Genomic DNA, 23,893 nt, shown 5'->3' on the forward strand with positions numbered 1-23,893 from the left:
GAAAACGAGTTTCAAGTGGGAAACCTTTTTTTGGCATTATGCAGTTCCAGTGGTGTTACTAAACCAAACCGCACCCAGCTTAATTCCATGGTATTTTAACAACTCTGGGATGGTCCATGTATGTTTTTAACACTGTCAATCACTCTTGTTCCTCCTTGGCCACATTCAGATTCCTTTATTGATCCTGTGTTACAGGTTACTTTACCAGTAGATATTCAGTAGGTGATGGTATCAGAATCCAGCCCATAGTTGAAAGACAAGAAGAAAATGCAGGCTAAAATAAATTTCTCCTATGTATTCCATGGTTACTGAATTTCCATTGAAGGTAAAAATGGTAGAAATTACCTCAAAATCTCAGCTGTTTTTCAAAAAATCTTCATGCTATCTAAGGGTACCTGTGTCAAAATCTTTGCAAGTGTTGCCCCATAACTGTCACTTTACCTGTGTGATTGCCATAACTTGGCATCCAGTATATGGTACAGATGCACATTTCTCCCCCTAACCCATCTCTCTAATGCAAACTGCAAGATCAAGGGCTTGTGTACAGGCATTGCATTTTGATGGATAGGTTGAATTAAATGCCCAAATACAGAGCGCTTAAATCGCCCCCAAAATGGCACACCCTGAGTAGGTGCATTGACTTGGATCAAGATCAGGTTAACCTGATCTAAGAAAGGGTTGGCCTGATTTTGCAAACATTTAAAATGTTTGTAGTGCAGCTCTGGGGTTGGGAAAATCCACCTGTTCGGCCCTGGAGCTGCAATATCCACTTGCCACCCCATGGCCCTGACTGGGCTATTTTTATCCCCCCATGTCCCGTTCCTAACCGAGCAATCTCCCTTTCACCCCTCCCATCACATTGAGTTACTTATACCAGTTTCCCTGAGTGGCTCCTGGGAGTGGTGAATGGCTGCATGTGCCACTCCTGGTCTGTGTTCACAGAACGTAAAGCAAGGTGTGTGAATGTAGACCAGGCATGGCTAACAACTGTCTGCACTCTATGCTGTTTAACTGGATAATTGTTGTCAGTACAAAAATTGCAGGGATGGCATCAGCCATTTCTAATGGCAGTAGTGTTTTAGTACTTCAGCATGATAAAATATAGCTCCCTACATTTATATATTATGAGCTAATTGGATGCTCAATAATTGTATATGTGTTATCAATTCAGTGCTCATTTCTACAAATATGTAAAGGATAAGCCTACGAACATGTAAAGGAATGTATATGAATTACAGTGATTGTTTATTGTCATTACTCAACAAGAACAGAAAAGAAATACACCAGTAGGAAAAAAAATATTCAAGGCCTGAATCAGAGAGCCTTTTAACTTGCTATTAAGAACCAGAGGCTACATTTACATATGCAATTAATCCAAAGCAATAAATTGTGGTGCAGCTTGAGCCAGAGTAAATTACTCATGGGGTACAGCATGTACATGTATGAGCCCAGGATAGTAGCAATTTGAGCTGGGGCAGTGCAATTTATGCCAGGGCTGCTCAGCCCCCAGGCTCTGGGTGGTGGTGTTGGGTGGTGGAGGGGCTGGATAGGGCATGAAGCTACTGAAAGAGTGGAGCTGTGTGGCTAGGTGGCAGGCAGGAGTCTGGCCCCCAGTTGGCTGGGCTGAGCGGGCATAATTTACACCCACGGTCAGCATTTACACTTGTGATTAATAACACTAAATTGCCTCGGCATAAGATTGTACTGCCTTACTGTGGTGTTAATTAATTTACTGCGGCCTAATATCATTGCATGTGTCGATGGTGATACTTTACTTCATAGCTAATTAGTCTACTTGGCAGTTAAGCGCATATGTAGACAAGGCCAGAGTTAGGCAAATTTGGCTTGCTTTAATTTGAACTCTCTGGGTGCATCTACAAATGCATATTAATACAAAGCAGTAAACTCCAAAACAGTAAGCACAGTTTATGTGTGTGCCTGGACTGAAGCAAGTTGAGCTGGGTCTGACCAGCCGCAGCTGGCCATGAGGCCTGGGGGTTAGCCTTGGTCTGCTCCCCCTGGCTCAACATGCTGCAGAGGGGCTGTCTCGGGCACCAGGCACTGAAGCACCCTTGTTCCCCAGCCAGCCAGGGCAGCATCTACATGTGTGCTGCTGTGGAGTGAAAAACTCCACAGCAGGATAGTATTATATTTACAAGTACCATCCTGCTGTGGAGTTAGTTAGTTTACTCCAGCCTAACAAGGGTGTATGTGAAGACACACAATGTTTACTGTGCAGCTAATTAGTCTACTGCACAATAACATCTCATGCAGATGCATTCACTGTAAGGAAAAGGCCCTTGAGCTTGCCGTTTGCATTAGAGAGACTGGGTGGGGGGGAAGAAATGTGCATCTGTACCATATGCTGAATACCACGTTATGGCAGCCTAATATTTTTGGGGGACTCTTTTACCCCTGGGATAAAGAATAAGCTTCCAGCATGTTTCTTTTTTCAAATGTGAACACTAGTGGTTGTGGATGGGGGGGAGTGGAATAGGTAGTTTAAGTTAAAAGAAAAATGGATCACAAATTCAAACTAGTTTGTGAACCCTCAAAAACTGCTTGAGATGTTTGCCAAGTTTGTTACTCACACATCCCTAATGGTGGCAGCTAAGCAACAGAACAAGCTGCCAAGGGGTGTTTTATAAGCAATAACACTGGATATATTCAAGACTAGACAAGACACTTATCTATCTGGGGTGGTTTAGACATAATGAAATTGTGCTGCATAAGTGGGATGGCCTGAAATAAACTATCTGAGAGACTTTCTTACCCAATGCTTCCAAGACTGCTTTTTTCCTGTGTTATCATGTACTGGCCTCAGCTTTAAAAACATGCATTTTTAAACAAATGTTTTAATAATTTCATTTACTTGTGTCCCTTCTCATTCATCTTCTCATTCGTCCCTCTCATAATAATCAGAAATGCATTCTAGAAACATTGATAAACTATACAGAAATTGAGGGTAATCAAACAGTGCAATCAACAATCAAATGGTTTTGTCCTTCTAATCTATATTCATAGTTGTCTCTGCCAATGTAAGCAATATAACAAGTTAATTTTCCCTGACTTTTCACCATTAAATTCAGTTAAATTGGCTCCCTCGCTCAAAATTTTTCTAATTGGCCTGGAAGATGCAGTTGAAATCGAAGGGTAGAAGCTATCCTACATTTTCAAAGAAAAAAATTATTGAATGACTACAGTGGCTTAATTCTGAGAAATTAATCAATACAGATAGGATCCGCTCCATCTGTATAGAGTCCCCTACCCTTCAATAGAATTCTGTGCGATTACGAATGGTCATCAGATGGACTTGATCGCAGGCTTGGTGTCATAGCTCTTGAAAAAAATTTCCATTAGTTTAAATGGATCACAGATCTAATATGGATCATATAATGGAGAATCATAGGCCATACAAGAGCTTGACAGCAGCACACACATATATTACAACAATCTTGCTGATATCCAATGACCCAGCCTGGTTAGCTACTGACTGGTTAGGGTGATTGTCCTGCATTTCTACACAAGGATAGGTTTTCTCAGTAGGTGTTCCACTTCTGCATTTCCTAGGCAAGCTTGATACAGTTTTTTAGCCAAGTTGCTTTGACACCCTTAAGCTCTCAAAGCAAAGTTTTGGTGATTTGTAAGCAAAGTGTATGCTGAAGTTACATACTGGAACTATTTGTAAATAGCAGACTAATTTGCACCAGGCTTTACCTGCTCACAGATAATTCACAAATAGAAAAAGGGCTAAATTTGTGGAAAAAAACCCAGTCAAATACAACTAGATCTAAACTGTTCTTGTTCCACATAATCTAATTTTCTCCTGTTTCCCCACCACTCCTGTTTGTCTCCTACATTTCCTTTGTTGTCCTGTTTTTTGCTCTATTTTTCTTTAAATAGACCCACAAAGATAGTCTGGGTGAATCCTGGCCCCAATTATATTAATTACAGAACTTCCTTTGACTGCAGAGTGACTCCCCAACTACTCTAATTGTAGTTTATTTTGATAGCCTGGCATTTTCTTATAGTATAAAATACAACCTCCTGACACACATAATATTTTAAAAATATCTGTTATGTGTTAAACTGTGAATTTCAAAGTTGTGCCTATATATAACCATATTAATTTCTGTATTATATTAGGTCACTGTCAGTTTTCCACTGCTTAGCTTAGGCATTATCACTTCCAGGTGCATCATTTTATAATTGGATATTAAAATGTATATACCATCTTGGAATCTGTTCACTTAATCAAATGATATTTTTTAACCTCTTTTGGTATTATCACCAATGTGATTATCCTATATATGTGATTTTTAAAAAATATTTTAGAGACTTGAAAAATATCTATCCCATACAAAATCCCATGAAAATCAGTCATTAACACCCATAAAATTTGTAATCTTTAATTCTTTCTTCTTTTTAACCAGTTCTTTATCCAGTTGAATGATTTTCTGGATGGGAACCCACAATTGTAGAAGATGCAGTAACCAATCGGGTGCAATATTGCTGAAAAGCCAGGTGTATCTTGCATCTAAAAACCAGGGGCTATGTCATTAATACCCCCGACCCCCCCCAAAAAGCAAATCAAAACAAAATAAAAGCTAATCAGACTTGTCTAATGTGATATGTTTGTTTACTAAACCATTGCTGACATAACAGGAGTTTTCCAGCACTTAGCCACTGATGCAGATTCTCTTCCACACAATTTGAGATTCAACAAGGTGTGTTGAGATTGATGCAGGACACATTTTACTCCCACGGTTTTTGGTTAAGGCCCCTGGTGTAGGGATGGCTGAATCAATTGCGAGCCAGAGCCCAAGGCAATGAGATGCAGGGCAAGGCTGATCAGAAGTGAAATTGTATGGGCTGAGGGATTTCCATGGGAGTAACTGCAAATGCAGTGGCTAGGGATTTGATTGATTATAGCTGTATGTGTCTGTGTATGTAAAGAGCATCAGTGACCAGAAAGCCAGCAGAATACTCCTTTTTTCCACTCTCTAATTTTACCAACGTTAGCACAGGTAAATAGAGCAGCCTGCATAGCAATGTGCTGATGCCATGACTCATTCTCTCTTTCTCTTAAATTATGCCATAGTCATGAAACACTTATTAGTTTTATTGAGACCAGAGCTGTCTAATTTCTAAGTGACTGAGGGCTGCACCAGTGGGAACCATGTACCGTGTGGGCCACAGACCCTCTCTGCGCTGTGCTGCACAGGCATTCTGCCCTCTCCCTACTGCACTCGCTGCATGGGCAGCCCACCCCCACAGTACAACGCTGCATGTGCAATGTCTCTTTGTGCCATGCTGCGCAGGCATGTGCCCTGGCCCCTATTCAAAGCACCCTGGCTGTGAGCTCTCCAGGCAGTGGGTGCTGTGCTGCACTGCATATCCTCCCCGCCCAAGATGGGGGCAGGAAGCAGAAGGTGGAGGAGATAGTCCCTTGCTGCTGCTGAAGCTGAAGCAATATGGGCAGTAGAAGCTGCGTGGGAGCCGAGGACCCACATGTTAAGTCCTCAGGGGTTGGATGTAGCCTGTGGGCTGCCAGTTGGACAGCCATAGTTTAGCCTATCATTGTAGGCGCTGATAAGAAGAAATCTTCTGTAATAGTAATCCTAAATCTGACGTGGTTTTCACTCAGGTAAACCAGGTATGACTTTGCATGCTCTTATGCCTGAAGAAGGGCGAGTATGCCTGAAAGCTTGCAAATAAAGATTTTTTTTTGTAAATATCTGGTTGGCTTAATAAAAGATATCACCTCTACCCAGAGTTCTGAATCCTTTTTCTTAAAACTCTGCATTTATGCTGGTGTAATGCTGAGAAGAGGTCTGAATCGGGCTCTGCAAATATGTGAAAGTGTATCTAAACCATATTTGAAGTACACTGACATTTTATAAAAGCCTGCATCTACTGAGAGAAAGCAGGAGAGATGTGATGAACACAAACACAAATTTTATATATAGCTAAATATAAGCGCACTTTGGTGATTGTTATATTTGCATTTATTTTTTTCTTTACTAGAAGTGCTAGATGTGTTTTTTAAAAAGTTTCTGTAATCCAGCCAGTCAGTAGCCTCAAGAGTCAAGTCATTTGTTTTAGTGATGTGCTGGTGCTTTGACAAGCCTTAAAGCATCACGGTTTTTGACACGACATCTTTGATGTTTCCCAGTTGCTGGCTGCATGGCATGTGTAGTATTTTTTTCTTAAGTTTTCAGTATGATATTTACTACATATAATATGAATGTGCAGCATCCTACAATGCATTTTTAATTCTCTTTATCAAGTGCTGTCTTCAGTTACAGGAATATTTTCATAGGAGCTAGATGTTTTTGCAACTAAGAACACTGGTAATTTTGATAGCTTAGTGTGGGGGTAGAGATGAGATTGGGTCGGAGGAAGGCCAGGAAAAATTTAGCATGTGTTTGGGGTAGGGGGCTATCAGGTATATTACTGGCTCTGAAAAAGGTGGAATAGACATTATCCTGGCATCTCTGGCCCCAGGCTCACTGAAGATTAGGCGTGAATAGCAGTTGCACAACTGTCCTCCTTAATAAAAATAAAATGTTATATGAGTATTTCTGGAGAATGATAATGTAAGGTATAGAGCTGGACAGCAAACACTGGATCCATTCTTTATCCTCCTTTCTTTCTTCTTGGTGGTCAGTGTTTGGTGCTCCATAGCAGGTTTTGATTACTCCTGAAGAAAGCTCTTCCTTAGGGGGTGGACTTAATGATCTTGTGGAGGTCCTTTCCAACTATATTGGTAAGCAGTACAAGAGTATCTCCACTGAGGTGGAATTGTTGAAGCCATGTAGTATTTAGAAAAGAAATACAGTGAGAAGATAGCTCATTAGAGAGGTGTTAATGCTTTCCATCATACATGCATTACATCTAAAGATCAGTTAGGGACCTGGTCCCATCAATGAGCATACTCAACACCTTTCATTCAGGCTGAATAGAAAAAACAATTATGTACCTCTTGGTTTAGGAATGGTTGAAACAATCAGAAGCCAGTGCCCAAAGTACTGAGATATGCATGAGGCAAGGTAGATTTGCACCATACAGACTAACCAAATCAAAGATGTTGATCAGAAATTTAATCATATAGGCCGAAGAATTTCCTTGGGATTGATCAGGAAAGCAGGGGATAGATTAGCTTAGATTGGTTGTAGCTGTGCATGTGAAGAACAGTGATTAGAAAGCCAGCAGACAGTGGAGACAAGTAAGAGCCAGTGTGGCCTGAGTGACAAAGCTTCTTATGAGAATAGGACTTGCTGGAAAGGCAGTCTTGAATTTCTGAAAAAATGAAACTGTCTCCTGTTATTTCTGTTCAGAGAAACTGGACTGCCAGTGGGGGCCGCTCTGACTTGGCTTAATGTGTTATGGCAGCGGTTGTCAACCAAGGGTATGTGAAGAGCGCTGCCACCCACCACCCTGTGCTGCCACCTCCCAGGAGCAGGGCTGGCATGGGGGGGCCAGGGCAGTGGCTCCCCTCTGCGGGCCACACAGGTGCTGGCGCTGCCCAGCCAGCCAGATGTGGTGGGGGGAAGCTTGCTTGCAGCAGCAGCTGCCACCATCCACCACCCCACGCTGCCACCGTATGCAAGCCCCCCCCCGGCGTTCGGCTGCCACCACCCACCCTGCTCTGTGTCCGGCCACTGCCACCCCTGCCTCCCTCCCCTCCCCGCTTCACCAGAAGTGTACCCAGAAGGGGTACACTCCTTAAAAATATTGAAAACCCAAGCTATGGTTCTAGGCACGTGTGTAAATGCAGTGCCCAGGAGCAATAAACTCTAGTGCAAACTGTACCTCACTTTACTGTGCTGCACTAATTTCACATACAGATGCATCCACTGAAACTATATTGCTTGGTTTTGTGACCCTCACTAAATTACTTAGGTACATTCTCAGTTTTGCTGCTTCAAAATATACTTCTTTTTGGCATTCCTTTTATGCAGAGGAAACATGGTCTGATTCTATTTTTGTTTCCACTGGTTTCATAGCGGTAGAACTCTACTGGCTTCAGTAGTGTTAATTCTGATTTCTGCTTGTGTAAGTGACGGGCAAACTGAGCCTACTGTCTTTATAGCTTTTTTGTCTTGTTTGGTTTACATACTTAACTGAACAAATCATCCTCATAAAAATGGTGATGGCAAGCTTTTCTGATGATTCAGTTCAGCAAACCATGCACTTTTCAAACAATGCAGACGCAGACACTACTGATTCATTATCTTAAAACAGCCATGAAAATTGAACTTAAGGGATCTAAGGCCCAGCAGTATCACTAAATAAACATTCAGCAATAATAATGTGTTGGATCAATGAGTGCCACTGCTAACTTAATTCTACTTTAGGATACCAAGAATCACAGACACCTCCTCCCCACTTTAATTGCTCTTTTTAATTTGTTTGCTCTTGTAACACAATACTTTGGACTATAAGAGGGACCAAAAGGTTTCAAACAGTTAATTCCCCAGAACAAACCAAGAAATGCAGAAAAGGCACAAACACATTGAATATCCATCATGAACAGCAGAGTTAGCTGTGATAGTCTGACTTTAGGCAGAAGGCAGAACAGGGTGGCACCTTTATAGATTAATTCATTCAAAGAGACATGAGCTTTCATGTTACAAGGTTGGTTGTAGCCTGCAAAAGCTTATAAGTCTCTGAGCAAGTTAGGCTATAAGGTGCCACCCTGCTCTTTCTTCTAATTTGATGATTAGTTACAATTCTGAGTTGTGTGCTACGGTGTGTGCCAGTTGGTAACAAGATACTAAAGCTGAACTGAATTTAACTGGTGCATGTATGACCCAATTCATTGGTGCATCAAAGTATCCTTTGCATATTTTCAAAGTGAACACTTGTGCTAGGAACTCATTGTCATTAGGCAGCCCTAGCAGGTGAGCCTTGTTAAGCTTGTGTCCTCTGGTAACTATTGCACAATTACAGGATACTGAACGTGTTGAAATTGGATGAGATTGTCAGTGTTGAAGCACTCTGTTTAAGCTCTAAATCTATAGGATTTTGTCTTCTGGCCCATATTCTTCTTTTGTATGGCATCAGATATCAGCTTCCAAATATATGAGTCCCTGTCTGGTATTATCACTCAATGTGCAGATTCCATCTACCCTGTCTGGACATTTATAGTGCTTGCAGCTTTCGATTAATTGCTGTCCTCTTTGATGGACTCTGCATTCACACAGGGGGCTGTCCAAGATGTTCATCTTGTGAAGTGTTGTTTTGAAGCATCCATATCCAGATCTCAGTCTGTTCAACTTTGGTGCTGTGCTACGCAGTAAGGGGTTCAATTGTCCCATGGGAGAGGCGAGTCTCATACTGAGAGGCCTCAGTACATGGGAGATACTAACCTGGTAAGGGCTGATAATGGGCTCAACTTACCCACAGGCACAGGATTCTTGGAGATGGAGAAGTGCATGCAGCCACAGCCCCATTTTAAATGTATGTGCTCCCTGCTTGTTGGTGGACGTGCAGGGAGTGATGCAATAAAACCATGCCCAGAGCATGGGAGAGGGGGAGCAGCTGAGCTGAGCTTACCTGAGGGCAGTGTGTCATCTGTTTCACTGGAACTTCCTTTCCTATTTATTTTTTTGGTCTTTTCAACCAAGACATGGTGGGTGAGTAGAAAGGGATTGCCCTTGAGAAAAATGCTCCAGACACCCAGCAGAGAATGCAAGCTGAGTGCTAAGCCTAAACCAGGTGGTCACATTAGTTGCCACCTGTAACACTACCCTGACTGGGTACAAACTTGACCCATTTTCTCTATCAAGGCTGTGCCCAATGAGGGACTCATTTGGTGCTGATATAAAATGCTATAGGAATAGATCTGACCTTTCTCAATGGTTGTCCCACTCCATTGCTGCTCACAGGTTTTGTTCAGTTACCCCAGTCTCTTCCAGGAGCTTGTGGACTTCATGTAGAAATGGATTATCACTTTTAAGCCTCTTAAGTCTCCTTTTGGATCTTCAATTAGCAGTTGATGGAGCAGGTGACTTTTGACATCCCTTGCTTCTACTGCTGGTGATGATGATAGGGTCTGTCTTCTTATGTCACTTGGTCTGATGCTGGAGAGTACGGGGAGTACACCTCTGTGTGTGCAAGTTGTGCAGCCAGTTTTGAGTTAAGTACAGTGTCGGGCTTTTTAGCGTGAAAACTTCTGGACCACATGGGAGCACAATATTCTGCTGGGGCATATGCCATTGCAAGTGCAGTGGTTCTGAGTACTTTGAACTTGGCACCTCACGTCATGCTGGCTAAACATCTTAAGACCCGTGCAGAGACTTTACTTCAGACCTTCTGAATATCTACAGGTGAGGGAATGGTCTAATGTGACTCCTAATTAGGTTGGGGTATGCTCATGGGGAAGGATGTGGTGCCTACTTTGATATTCAGTGTGCTCTTGGCTTGACAGTTGTCCAGGTGGAAGAGTGATGATACTGATTTATTGTTGCTAACCCTTGGGGGAACTCCATTCTTCAGGGTTTGTGCTCTGCTTTTTTCTTCTTGACTAGTAGTGAGTTTGAATGATCTGCTGGAGATCATGTTCATGATGAAAGCACATAGCTTGCAGTCAGGTATCAAGGAGTGCAGTTTATATTTGAGGCTTGATACCATACAGTGTCATAGGTGGCTGTAATGTCAAAAAAGACTGTCTGTTTTCTGCCTTATTTCAAATCCATTTTCTATGTTTGATGTAAGTAATGTAACTTGGTCCGTGGTACACCACTTTTTCCAAAAGCCAGCTTGTTCTTTGGGAGGTGGAGATCAATTATGTTCTATTCAGGATTATGGGCTCCATGAGTTTGTATGTAATGCAGAACAGTGGGATAGGTTGGAAGCTCTTTGGATCCTCTGGTGGCTTATTGGGTTTCAGGATAGCAATGATGTCGGCTTTTTCCCCCCAAATTTTTGGAAGTCTGTGGCTTTGTAGGCATTACATGAATTTCTGAAAGCATTTTTTCACTGTGGTTCTGAGCTTGATATTTTTCTGGCCCATAACGGAATATCAGTATGAAATAGGAATGACTGGAGTAGGAAATTCTCGCACTGAAATTACAGGAAAAAATTGAAGTAGACAAAACATAATTACTCAGGATGGAATTGGGTCTGTAAACTATAAAGATGGACCATGAAACAAAGTCAGTGCCTTACTTCTACATCAGATTTAGAACATACCCTCAGCCCAGCACTCCACAGCATAGCAATGGTGAAACTTTACTGCTATCCCACTTGAAACACTCTTTATCCCTGGTGGGTTCTTTTCTTTCCTTTTATGACTTGTTCTGGTGACTGGTATATTCCTTTCTGTCTCTTGGTAGCTTACCTGGAACATTTGGATTTACCTGGACAAAACAATGGACAATATATGGGAGAAACCCCCCCAGCTCAAAGGAGAAGAATTCTATCCCACTCTTTCTCTGAACTTTCAAATTGCCAGGACTTACAGCATAATAATAACTGTACAATCCTAAAGTAGCCATAGATTTGTTGCAGTTAATACTTTAAGTGTATTCATATTCTCTAAGATGCGGTATTTTGACTTTTTATGCTTATGACTAAGTCATACAGTATAATATGGATGATGCCTAGAAGTGCTGAGAGTTTGCATCTCCTGTTTCTTTTGGTTCATGGCACATACACTTGCAACCACTGCCACAGATCATGCAAATCTTGGATTGAACTATTCAGTCACTTGAGACACTGCAAACCATCTGCGCCATGGACTGCAATATCCACTGTCTCTTGCAGATGAAAGGATGCCAATCAATTCTTCTGGAAAAAGACACTGAAAGGCACATGCAAATCTCATACACAAGTAAGTGTATTTGCACTTATTTTTTCCTCTCAACTTGAATATATAAAGGCTGTTTAAAGCTATATAATGTACTCTTTGCCCTGAAGTTTTCATTATAATTCATTGAGTGCATAGTCTATCTTCATTGCCCAATCACTTGTCATTTATCCATTGTTGTTTCTCTACTCAGAAGGATGCAACATAATTTTGGAAACAGAAGCATTAAATTAGAGATGGAGGATACAGATTGTAATATTAAAAATGTGTTCTCCTACTGTGGCCTAATTTGCCTTTTTCTTTTTACGCTGATAATATATCTGAACCCATACTGTGAGCACAGTGTAATAAGTTTCTAAGCATTTGGTGTCTGTTATAGACAAACTGTTGGATTTTTTGCCACTTCAAACAGCAAAGCTAATTAAAAGATTGATGGTATTCTTGTCTAGATTTGTGGTATGGAGACTCACTTGGAAATGAACCCAAGCAGATATAATTTTGCAGCCTGAGCACTTACTTTTTTAACTTGAATATAATTTATCTTGTTTAGCATATGAATAATTGCAGAACATTTTTTCTCCCACCCTTTCTCACATATTCGAGATCTGGGGCCAGCCATATTTATGGTGGTCTTAACCCTTTATTTGAGCCTCTGGGATTTGAGCCTCAACCTTCCATGCCCATAAGTGGACACCTAGACCACAGCATTTAGGGGCAGTAGACAAACCACCAGCCCCAACTCAGCGTAGGCCCTCCAGTGAAGTTCCCAATGGAGGACCAGGTGACCTGGGCAAACCAATGAGAGCTACAAGACCCTGATGAGGGCCTGATGGGCTAAAAAAACCTTCCATTTCCTGTAGGGCTTTATCTTAGCAATGGCACTGTTGGATGTTGCTTCTTGTTCCTGATGTACTCCTTGTTGACCTCCTGGCTTCAATCAACTGTATGCATGACAACGAGTCCAAAGTCTTGACACTCTGGACTGATATCTGGGTTTGGCCTCAGTTACTTTGCATCTAATAAACCCCTGACTCTCATCCTAGTTCCTGCTTGTTGTGACAAGTTTCCTGTTCTCTGGATCCTGCTTGTTGGCTTCTTTGCTTTATCCTTGTTCCCACTTATTGAACCTTGTCTCAGAAACCAGCCTCAAGTCTTGTGCTTCAAACTGACATGATGGTTCCTGGTTCATGGCCTAGCTTGGTGACCACCTATAATAATCATTGGTCTGATACTGAGAGCCTTCAGGAAGTCTTCCACATCCTTCGGGATTGGGCCTGACGGCTGGAGACTGTAAACTGAACTGGGATTAATGTTAAAGTACTGTTCTTCATACCTACATTAATTTAAAAAAGAACATTCATCCAGCTGTGTTATTCACCCTGGAAATATGTAAATTCCCAACAGAAGTACTTTCCAGCAGCAGTAAAATATGCAACGTATTTAAAAACTAGCTGTTTGGCATTTTTGAGGGGAAGTAAGGTCTTGTGGTTAAAGGACAGGAGATTAAGCTTTGATTTCAGTATTCAGCTCTTCCCCACATTTCTTGCATGTTGGTGGATATGGACAAATGTACAATCATAGCAGCTTCAAAAGGGGATCAGCTATTAAACAATAACAGGTATGTCTGCCTGAGCCTGTAGTGATAGAAATTTAGCAAAACTTCTCCAGCTTTAGTCCTGCTTCATCTAGACCAAAGATGGGGTGATGTAGCTTACGTAATGATGCAGGCTTATGCACATGTAATAGCTTCTGGATGGTTCCTTGCAGCTCCCCTTCCCCTTTTGAAACTTTTACAAACATAGGATATGTTTGTCCATACCCTATATATCTCCATCCTTTAGTGCCAAATCAGTGAAGTGGGTGCAGACATGACCACTTCCCTCTATATCAATTTTTGCTTATTTAGATGGTAATTTTTTTGTAGCAAGTACTGCCTGAATATGTAAGGCCTTAATTCAAGGGGCCCTAGTCTCACCTGAGACCTGTGTGTGCTATGGTAGACCAGAGAAGACTTTGAACCTTGGTGGAAGTAGCCACTTTTCTGAAAGGTTATCTGACCTGATAAAGCTACTGCCCTCTTTTGTTATTTATATGAGTTGGTATCTGAATGGCTGGTAACATTGTTGAAATGAGTGTGACCTAGTTTCAAAGCTGTTTTAGCCACAGAGGGAGCCTCTTTGTTTAAACTTTGAAGATTATTTTATGATTCATAGCCAGTAGGCTAGCCAATTTGACTGTGGCTTGATGAGTTTGACATATTGGCCAGGACTACATGTGGAAACTGAGCCATGTTTGACTTCGTTCCTCAGCTGCAGCTGCCTTATGGACCTAATCAGTGATGGGTCTGCTAGGAGTACGGGCCAGGTGCATTCAAACCTACTTGCAAAAGAATGTGATTGAACCCTACCCTACCTCTGACAGTGATTGACTTCACTGTTATTTCATACAACGTAGGGTGGCTGGGGCTGGCCCTTTCAGAAGCACCTGAACAGACACTTTAACACTGGGGTGAAATGCAACAAGAGGAGTCTGTGTTTCCTGTACAACAAATTTTAATCATAGACACACATTTTTACTGGTATTGCCCTTTCTGGATGTTAAGATAATGCCACAAATAACACAACTTTTCACTCAGGAGGCCGAGCTGTCTTTTACTTGGTGCCTCCAAGATGTGGGACTTAAAATGGCCAGCTATAATTAAAAATATAAATGTTGCGGAAAGATCTTATCTCATATAAATTGGCACTAGTGGAATGAGCGAATTGGGTGCAGTTCTCCTTCAAATGCCCTTTGGATAACATGATCTAAGGTAGAAAATGAACAGGGAGCTAAATGTATTCCCCAGCACATAGTCCAAAAAGGGAGAGAATGTTGCAGAGGAAGCAGGAAGTCTGAAAAAAAATCTTGATTAAATTTCCATAAATGTTTGTTGTAAAGATATAGCAAGTACCAATATGAAAAAGTCATTAAACTGCTCCGGCCTTTTCCCCTTTTTCTGGAATTTTGCTGATTGCAACTCCTTCCGTAACAGCTTTTCCCCTTTGAGTGCTATAATTCTGAACTGTTGTATGAGCACATATTTAAAAATAATGCAATGGGGAAAACCCCACAATCTATGGAGAACAGATATGGAGTGTCGCATTTTCTCTTGAAATAAAGTTGTTAATGGAATTAGACTCACAATGACACACTGTGAATGGTTTCCATTTATTGGCCCCTGATGATTTCTGAAGGAAATGGGCCAGACTCCTACAAATTCTTGTAAATGGTGAGGAAAATATATTTTAGTGCACAAGATAAAAAATGAGCTTTTAGTGAGCTGAGCTGGGCTTCAGGACAAATACCTAGTTTTTTCAAAGACATATGGAGTCTGTCTCATTAATCAAATCCATAAAAAGTGATGATTATGCTGGGGTAATTCAGACCAGGGGCAAACTTAACAGAATAAACTCCTTCTATAGCAGGAAAAAAAATTGGGTACTAAGCAGTCTCAAACTTCTCCTTGCTATTTATTCTTTTCAGCTGTCTGAATTATTAATTATGCTGATTTAGAAAATTATAGACAATGAGAAGCATTCCCCCCCCCCCCTTTAGCTAAGTGAATTTTAGGCTAGTGCAAGGTATTAGGCTGATAACAAGCTGCATAATGCCACAATTAATGGCAGAGCAGGCTTCTTGGGCTTGTTGTACTAACTGACCTCTGATCTGGCTGTAAGGGAGCACTTCATAGTCCATGCCTATATGAGGAACCTGACTTGCATAGCTATTGGTGAATAAACAATTTCACCATAGTTAATCCAGAATAGCTCCCCATGTGGTCAATTTATTCTAGAATTAAGATGACTTTTTATTACAGAATAATTGCTCCATCGTGAGCAGAAGAGTTATTCTGGAATAAAATAATTTTGATTTCAAGATAAGGAAGCCACAAAAGGAACATTCCTAGAATAGATCTAATAGAGTAAGTTTCTGCAGACAGACAAACCATTCACGTGAGGGACTGCTGGATTGCTCTCCATGTCAAGACTTCTTTTAAGAGTGCTATTGTGATTGTACTTCTGTAATTAGGGCAAAAGTCCCATTAGGAAATTAGAGGAGGCTACCAAACAGGTACCTGAGTTTCAGAACTTTATGCCTATAAAAGAGACATCTGAGAGAGGTTTTCAAAGGAGCTAAACACCCAGATGGAACCAGGTTTTCAAAAGGAGCTAAGCTCATTTGGTAGCCAAATAAAGTGGCCAGACTTCTAAGAGTTCAGTATCTAGTAGGCATCCTTGTGAGGATTTAATGGGTACTCATCTCATCTCAAAGTGTGGCCTAAATTTAGCTTTAGGAATCTTCATGTTGATTTAGGACCATTATGCTTAGATTCCTAGATAGTTATTTAGTCGAGCTAGTCAGAAAGCCAAATTGTTGTATGAGATTCTGATGTTTTAAAACCTATTTTTGTTACATCAGGATGAGAAATACAAATACACACACACACACACACACACACACACACACACACACACTTGCCATCTGACAAAATATCTGAAATCATAAATGTCAAATTCTCATTTTGAGAATGTCAAGTGGCTGTGTTGCATAATGTCCAATTTTGGCCCTTGGTTCCCATATTTATGCAAATCCAAGATGAATGAATTTAAGATGACACCCGCATAATTAGATTATATACATGGAATATCTAAATATTTGTTATAATTTTCCATGTATGGAATTTAATTATTGTAGGGTCATCTTAAATTCAGTGGGGGAGGCAATAGGGAAGCAGGCAGTGGGGTGATCAAGTAGCTTGACCCCTGCTCCCTTACACCTAGCTCCCTGCTGCCTGCCTCCCCATACCTTCCCTCTGGTTCCTGCCCCCCTGCCTCCCTACTATTTGCCCCTGCTCATGTCTGCACCCCCTGGACCCTGCCCTCACCCTAGTGCTTGCCCCTTCACCTGGCCCCTGCTGCTGCCTGCTTCCTTAAGAACCCTTTTCCCCTCCTCCCCTCACTTTCTGCAGCCCCTTTCCCCCTGCTTGCCCACCCCCACCCCCTGCTGCTTTCCCCCACTTTAGCTTGGGTCACAAAGCATGTGTTTGCTCTGGCCCCAGCCCATCTTGGTAGCATCAGCTATTATTGGGCTGGGGTCAGAGCAAAGATGTGCTCCATGAAATGAGTCAATATCTAAACAACTTACTTGCTTGGCAAGTTTAGATCCAGATCTAGATCTGAATTTTTGTAGGCTGGATCCACCTACAGCGATGGTGCTCAACCTTTCTGCAGGCCAGATCCCGTGTGTGGTTCCAGCCCATGGGCTGGATCCCATGTAGGGATCTGTTTGTGAGCTTAATCCAGTGTGAGGTTGTTCTGTGCGTACAATCTGGTCCACCCATGTGCTGGATATGACTGGCTCAGCTGTACATGCTGGCTTAAATCTGTGCACTGGTTCTGTCCACTGCATAGTCTGGCAACATCAATTGCTATGGGCTCTGGGAACAACTGACACTGCTATCACTCCTCTGCTGTCAAATTTTTAGACTTGTGGGAAGCCCCGCAGGCCAGATGATACAGCTCTACAGATTGCATCTGGTCTGCAGGCTGGACGTTGAGCACCACTAATTTAGGGTATTTTTGAAGGCTGGAGCTAGAATGGGGCGGTGAATTCTAAAGCACTTCTATTCTCTAGTCACACGTTGTCCATCAGAGATGGGGCTTGAGAGCTTAGAGAACCCCCTACTGCCTAATGCAATGCCACTTCTTTTCTTTCAAAGACTCAGTAGCCAAAACCTAACTATGATCAGCAAGAAGGGTAGAATTTGTGCTGGATGTTTACAAAAGGAAGGAAAGGATTGGGAGGTGGATTTATGGATAAGACAGAGATGAAGATTATGAGAGAAAACAGAGAAGAGAGAGACTGCAGGATTTAGGCAGGCATACTTTTTGGAATATATTTGTTCCAGGTCTCAGAAACCAATTCTTTTAGGCTAAGTGCAGATGTGGTGCCACACCTTTGAGTGTTTGCCACTTTAAGAGCCTGAGCAAGCTGTGAGGCAGCCTGCAGATGACTGCAGAGCCAATCAGGCAGTCACATGACAGCCAGGAGATTGCCTGATTGGAGCAGGGCTGAGCAACTGCGTATAAGAGCAGGCCCTGAGTGATAGTGCTAGCAGTTGCTGCTGGGATGTTGCTGGACTTGACACCTCCTGGCTGGAGTACTGTTGCTCCCAGGAATATTCTGGAGGGCAGGGTAGGGACTATGGGGATGGAGGAGGTTCCTAGGGACCCAGTGGAGCCCCAAGCCCAGTGGAGAAGGCTTTGGGCTAACCTTGCCAAAGGTGCTTAGCGTTGTGGGCCTACACAGGAGATAGGCAAGCCCTGATTAGAACCGGCAGGGGTGAGGCCAGGGGTCAGGTGAACCCAGATGAGTGATGGGCTGCCTCATACAGGATGTCTGGGGCTCTAGGCAAGCCTGGGAGAGCTGATGGATTTATGTTGGGGCCCAGAGGGGACCCCTGTGGAGTAGGGTGGTTATCTGCTGCCAGACTGACTCTCTGCACCCTTGACTGGTCAGTGCAAGGGGGCCAGGGCTGAAAGGCCAAAAAGCAATTGAGCCCACTGTGAGGGACAAGCCAGGGCTGTGGAGAGCTATCTGGCATGCCAAAGGGCCTGGAGGTGGGGGCAGAGCCTAAAAGAGGTGGAAGGTCCCCTCTTTGGGGGGGTGACATTACAGCCACATGGCCTCTCACTGGGACCTCAACCCCCACATGCACCTGGGCTCCTTGCCTCTCATTAGGCTCCTAGCCCCTTACACTGTGCCCCCTTCACTGGGGTAAGTACTCCACCCCTTAGGCCTCAGGTGTCTGTCGACATGCCTGGACCGCACTCTTGATTTACGGTTCATTTGGGCCTCAGGTGTCTGCTGACATACCTGGACCCCACTCACCTTTGGGTCTCCCACTAGACCCCACTTTCATGTAGGCCTTGGACCTCAGGCCCTTCTGGTACCTGTACTGTTGCCCGAGCCTCACTCTCAGGCTTTGGGCTTCAGGCCCTCCTGGCATCCCTGTTGTTGCCCAAGTCTGCTGCTTTTCTCTCAGGGGTTCATAGATTTCATAGAAATTAGGGCTGGAAGGGACCTTGGAAGATTATTGAGTCCAGCCCCCTGCCCCAGGGGCAGGAAGTCAGCTGGGGTCACAGGACCCCAGCAAGATAAATGTCCAATTGACTCTTAAACGAATCCAGAGTAGGTGCTTGCACCACCTCTGGCAGCAGTCTGTTCCAGGTCTTGGGGGCTCAGACTGTAAAGAAGTTCTTCCTTATGTCCAGCCTGAAACGGTCTTGGACGTGTTTGTGACCATTTGACCTTGTCATCCCATGGGGTGCTCTGGTGAACAGGCATTCCCCCAGAGCCTGATGTACACCCTTTATATACTTATAGGCAGCCACCAGGTCCCCCCTGAGCCTGTGCTTTTCCAGGCTGAAGAGTCCCGTAGCTCTCAGCCTCTCATCAGAAGGCCTGTTTTCCAGTCCTCTGATCATGTGCGTGGCTCTTCGCTGGACTCTCTAAAGCTTCTCCACATCCTTTTTGAATTGTGGAGCACAGAATTAGATACAGTACTCCAGGGGTGGCCTCACCAAGGCCAAGTACAGCGGGAGGATGACATCCTGGAATTTGCTAGAGAAGCATCTATGGATGCAAGCCAGCGTTTTGCTCACTTTGCCAGCTGCAACATCACACTGGTAGCTCACATTCATCTTGTGGTCAGTCATGACCCCCTAGTCCCTTTTGGCCATGGTACTAGCAAGCGTAGCACTGCCGAGCCTATAAGCATGTTGTGGGTTTTTCTTCCCAAGGTGGAGTACCTTGCATTGTGGTTTTCATCTGCCCATTTTCTGAGCCTGTCAAGGTCAGCCTGGATCACTATCCTCTCCTCGGGTGTGGATGCTTTACCCTTAAGTTTGGTGTCATCAGCAAACTTGGCCAGTCCGCTTCTGACACCAATGTCCACATCATTAATGAAGATGTTGAAAAGGATAGGCCCAAGGATGGAGCCTTGAGGAACCCCACTGGTCACGGCACACCACAACGATTGACTTCCATTAACTAACACTCTCTGGGTCTGACCACAAAGCCAATTCCCCAGCCAGTGGATTGTGATGTAGCTGAGGCTGCAGTTGGCCAGTTTTTCTATAAGACGATCGTGGGATACCAGATCGAAAGTTTTTTTTTTTTAAAGTCGAGATATATGACGTCAATCTCTTTTCCCTTGTCCAGGTGATATGTCACCTGGTCGTAGAAGGAGATGAGATTGGTTAGGCAAGACCTACCCGCAACAAACCTGGCTATCCCTCAAGAAGTTGCCTTCAGCCAGTTTGTCAAGAATGGTCTCTTTGATTTTCTCCAAGATCTTCCCAGGGATGGAGGTTTGGCTGATGGGCCTGTAGTTCCCCAGATCTACTTTCCTCCCTTGCTTGAAGATAGGCAACACATTGGCCTTCTTCCAATCCTTGGGCACTTCACCTGAGCACCACGAGTTCTCAAAGATCTGTGCCAGTTGCCGAGCTATGGTGCTTGCCAGCTCCTTAAGTACCCTGGGGTATAAGCTGACTCGAAGGAGTACAACCTCTCAAGGTGTTCCTTCACATGATCCACACTGATGTGGGATAATAGTTCTCCCTTGCCCTGGCTGTCCCATACCAGATTACCAGTCCCAAGGGATGGCCCTTGCCAAAGAACCAATGCAAAATACCTGTTGAGCAGGTTTACTTTTTCCTGGGCGTCAGTTGTCAGTTGACCCATATGGTTTAGCAGGGGTCCAATGTTACCCTTGCTTTTTCTCTGGCTCCCCACGTATCTAAAAAAGGACTTTTTATTGTCTGGACCAGTTCAGAGTACTCCTTTGGGGTGGATCCAGTCTTCCATCCATTATAGGCCTTTCTTTTTATATGCAGGAGGTCTACTAGTTCCCTGCAGAGCCAAGGGGGCTGCTGTGACCTTTTGCTGCCTTTCCTCCAAAACAGGATAGACATTGCTTATGCTTTCAGGATTGCTCCCTTGAAGAGCAACCACTCTTCCTGAACACCCCTCCCCTTTGGGTTGTGGTCCCTTAGGGCCTCACCAACAAGCCTCCTGAGCTTGTCAGAGTCAGGTTTCCTGAAGTCGAGGACTTCTGCTTTGCTGACTGACTTGCCTGCTTTACAGCAGATGGTGAAGGTGATCAGCTCATGGTTGCTGTCTCCCAGCTTCCCTCCAATTGTTAGGTCACTGATGAAATCATCCCCCGTTGCCAGTACCAGGTCGAGCAGTGCTTTGCCTCTCGCCGGTTCATAGACTTGAGTCAGAGCTCATCCGCACACGTGAGGAAGCTTTGCGACCGTTTGGATGTGGACCGAGTCCTTGGCCACATGCTGAGGGTAGCAGGGTGTTTTCCCCTAACCTTTCCTTTCCTCAGGGCCACCCACAGGGCAGTGGGGGCTGAGGCTTTCTGGCACCCCATACTCACCTTTCACTAGGGAGGCACTAGTGTGGCATTTCCTGAGGACTGCCCCACCACAAGCAGCCCCAGCAGGGTGTAGTTTTAGGTCATTTCCTAGGACCAACTGCAGGCCTACATGTCCTGGGTTTTTTTCACCTCTTGGGGCTCCTAGATGTTCTTCCTGGCCTGTTCTCTGTCCTCGGCACTCTATTGCAGCTTCCATCTCATAGCCTGCACCCAGTCACTGGCCCATCTCTCTCGGACCCCCTTTTTAGGATGCCTCCTGTCAAGAGGCTGAGCTGCATCCTCCTTCAAAGCAGCCTGGTGCCAGGGGGGCAGGTAGGAAAAACACAGCCTGTTTGTTTTTTTTGGGACTGGGATGAGCAGCTGGGCTTTTCCAGCCCTGGGGCTGTGCAGGTAACTGTAGTAAAGTTGGATGCACCAGTCTAACCTAGATTGATTAAGTTTAAGCGTACATTGATCCAGGTCTATCTTAGGCTGTTAGACTGGTCTGTGTGTGCAGGACTTCTGTAGTTATTGGTTTGATTGACTTCTGCAATCTGGGTGCACCCCAGTATGTGCTTCCCCCACTTCAATTGGAGGGGATAGGTGGTCAGGCAGGAGTGTTGTGAGAGGGGTTTGCTGTGCAGGCCAGTCCCCCTCTAATCCTCTATACAGTCAGGCCAGGACAGCTTAACTATTTATAGGTTTATTAGTATACAGGTAACACTATTTACAGATTTATAAAAGAGTATTGGTAAATATATACAATATCCAGATCGCCCAAATACCATTATGCTGTATAATCAAAGACCCAAGGGACCATCACCTCAAAAGGGCATGGGTCCCTACATAGCTAGGCAGCTGTCTGCAGCAGGTAAGTACAACAAAGGCAGATAAACAGGTATCAACAGGTAAGTTCTGACAAGAAAAACAACAACAAGTAAATACAGGTAAACATCAGATAGATGACATAACCCCATTCACATTAAAGGATAACAATATATAAATAACTATTTGCAAAATATGAGGTGCAGCACCCCCTTCCAGGTACTTATGTGGCCAAGGCCACTGGGCATTCCCCTAGAGTGCTAAACCCTGACACTGCTCCTAGGGGGAGTAAGGAGAGGGTCCCAGTACCTCCTCAGCCCCTGATGGGCCCCTCCACCCCATCCCTGATCCCTCAGGAACCCCTCTCAGGCCTTCCTCCCCTGTGGGGAACTGTTCTCTGGGTACTCGCGGGTCTGGGGAGCAGACTGGGAGGGGCTCCTGGATCCTCGTTGGGGCCACCCAGGGCCCAGCCTTCTGCCCTCCATTGGGGTTTGGGCTGAAACCCAGGCCATGCTGGACCTCTGCCACACTGTGCTGGTGCCTCCTAGCTGCCTGGCCTCATGCCAGCAAGGGGTTGCAAACCAGAGCAGCCTGGCACTGCTCCCAGGGTTTGGGATGCCCTGTGCCATTGTGTGCACCGAGTCCATGGCCACATGCCAAGGGTAGCAAACCTGAGCTTCCATGTGCGGCTCCCAGGGTCTGGTGGTTCTGTGCACTGCTGCGTGCATCAGTGTCCTCAGCTGCATGCCGAGGATAGCAGACCCGAGCCACTATGTGTGGTTCCCAGGGTCTGGTGGCCCTGTGTATTGCTATGTGCACCGAGTGTCCAAGGACCTGAGCTGCCTCCCGCAGCTCCCAGGGTTTGCCCTGTGCTCTGCGCTGTGCACCTGCTGGGGGCTGTAGCTGAAACTGCTCATCGTTCTGGTCCTGCCAAGGGAGTCTTCTGGGGCTCTTCTAGGCTACAGCTTCCAACCGTCGGGAAACTCTCCCCAGCTCTTCTTAACCTTGCTGGCTTCTCTGTCCCTTGACGCATCTGCTGCGTGCTGGGCACACAGCTCCTTTTATATACTATGGAGGCCCCACCTCTGAAGGCTTGCCAGACCCGCAAAACGCAGGCTTCAATCAGGTCTGGGAGGCTCTCTACCCCCACCCCTCCATGTAAGGGGCAGGGCTGGCCCCGCCCAGCCCTTACCTGACTGGTGGATGAGCTCCACCAATCAAAATGAAGATTTTTCTGAGCCCATTTGAGCCAGGCTGAATTGGTAAGTCTGCCACATTTCCAGTCACCGAGACCAGGTCTAAGTGTAAGGTCCGCACCAAGGCAAATTAATTTGGACTGGGTTGCCATTTTTAATGTGATTTAACTTCCCTTAACCCCCACAAATGTCCTTAGAGAAGGAAATATTGCAACAATTGGCCAAAACCACACAAGGTTCTTTGAAACCTTTTGTCCAACTGCCAATATAAGCAAAAAAATGCTTTTACAATGAGCCAGTTGTTTTCTTATTTCCCATAATCTGTGCTTCATTCTTAGCACATATACAGATATTTTTGTACATGCATTTTTTTTTTTTAAATGCATTTGCTGGGGGGACTCCAACTGGAAATATCACTTACATATCCTTATATCTTTATATCTCAGACTCTTCACATGTCAATGGACAGCATTAGAACATTACAATCTATGAGAATCTGTGGATTTTGTAATAGTCTCAAAGCCAGGATCCTCCATGCTAAATACAAGTCATATAGAACATTAGTTTTGAATAATGTGTATTCCGGTC

General features: G+C 44.2%; 1 long non-coding RNA gene across 1 annotated transcript in view; it reads left to right on the top strand.

Annotated features, from left to right (window-relative positions):
* Positions 1-23,893, top strand: part of LOC109285962 (uncharacterized) — a 571,893-nt gene that overhangs the window by 50,938 nt on the left and 497,062 nt on the right. The window contains exon 9 of the long non-coding RNA XR_009462697.1: positions 11,343-11,839. This is a non-coding gene — a long non-coding RNA (uncharacterized LOC109285962). The remainder of the gene's footprint in view (positions 1-11,342; positions 11,840-23,893) is intronic.

This window comes from Alligator mississippiensis, chromosome 5, assembly GCF_030867095.1.
Source record: "Alligator mississippiensis isolate rAllMis1 chromosome 5, rAllMis1, whole genome shotgun sequence".
Lineage (NCBI taxonomy): Eukaryota > Metazoa > Chordata > Crocodylia > Alligatoridae > Alligator > Alligator mississippiensis.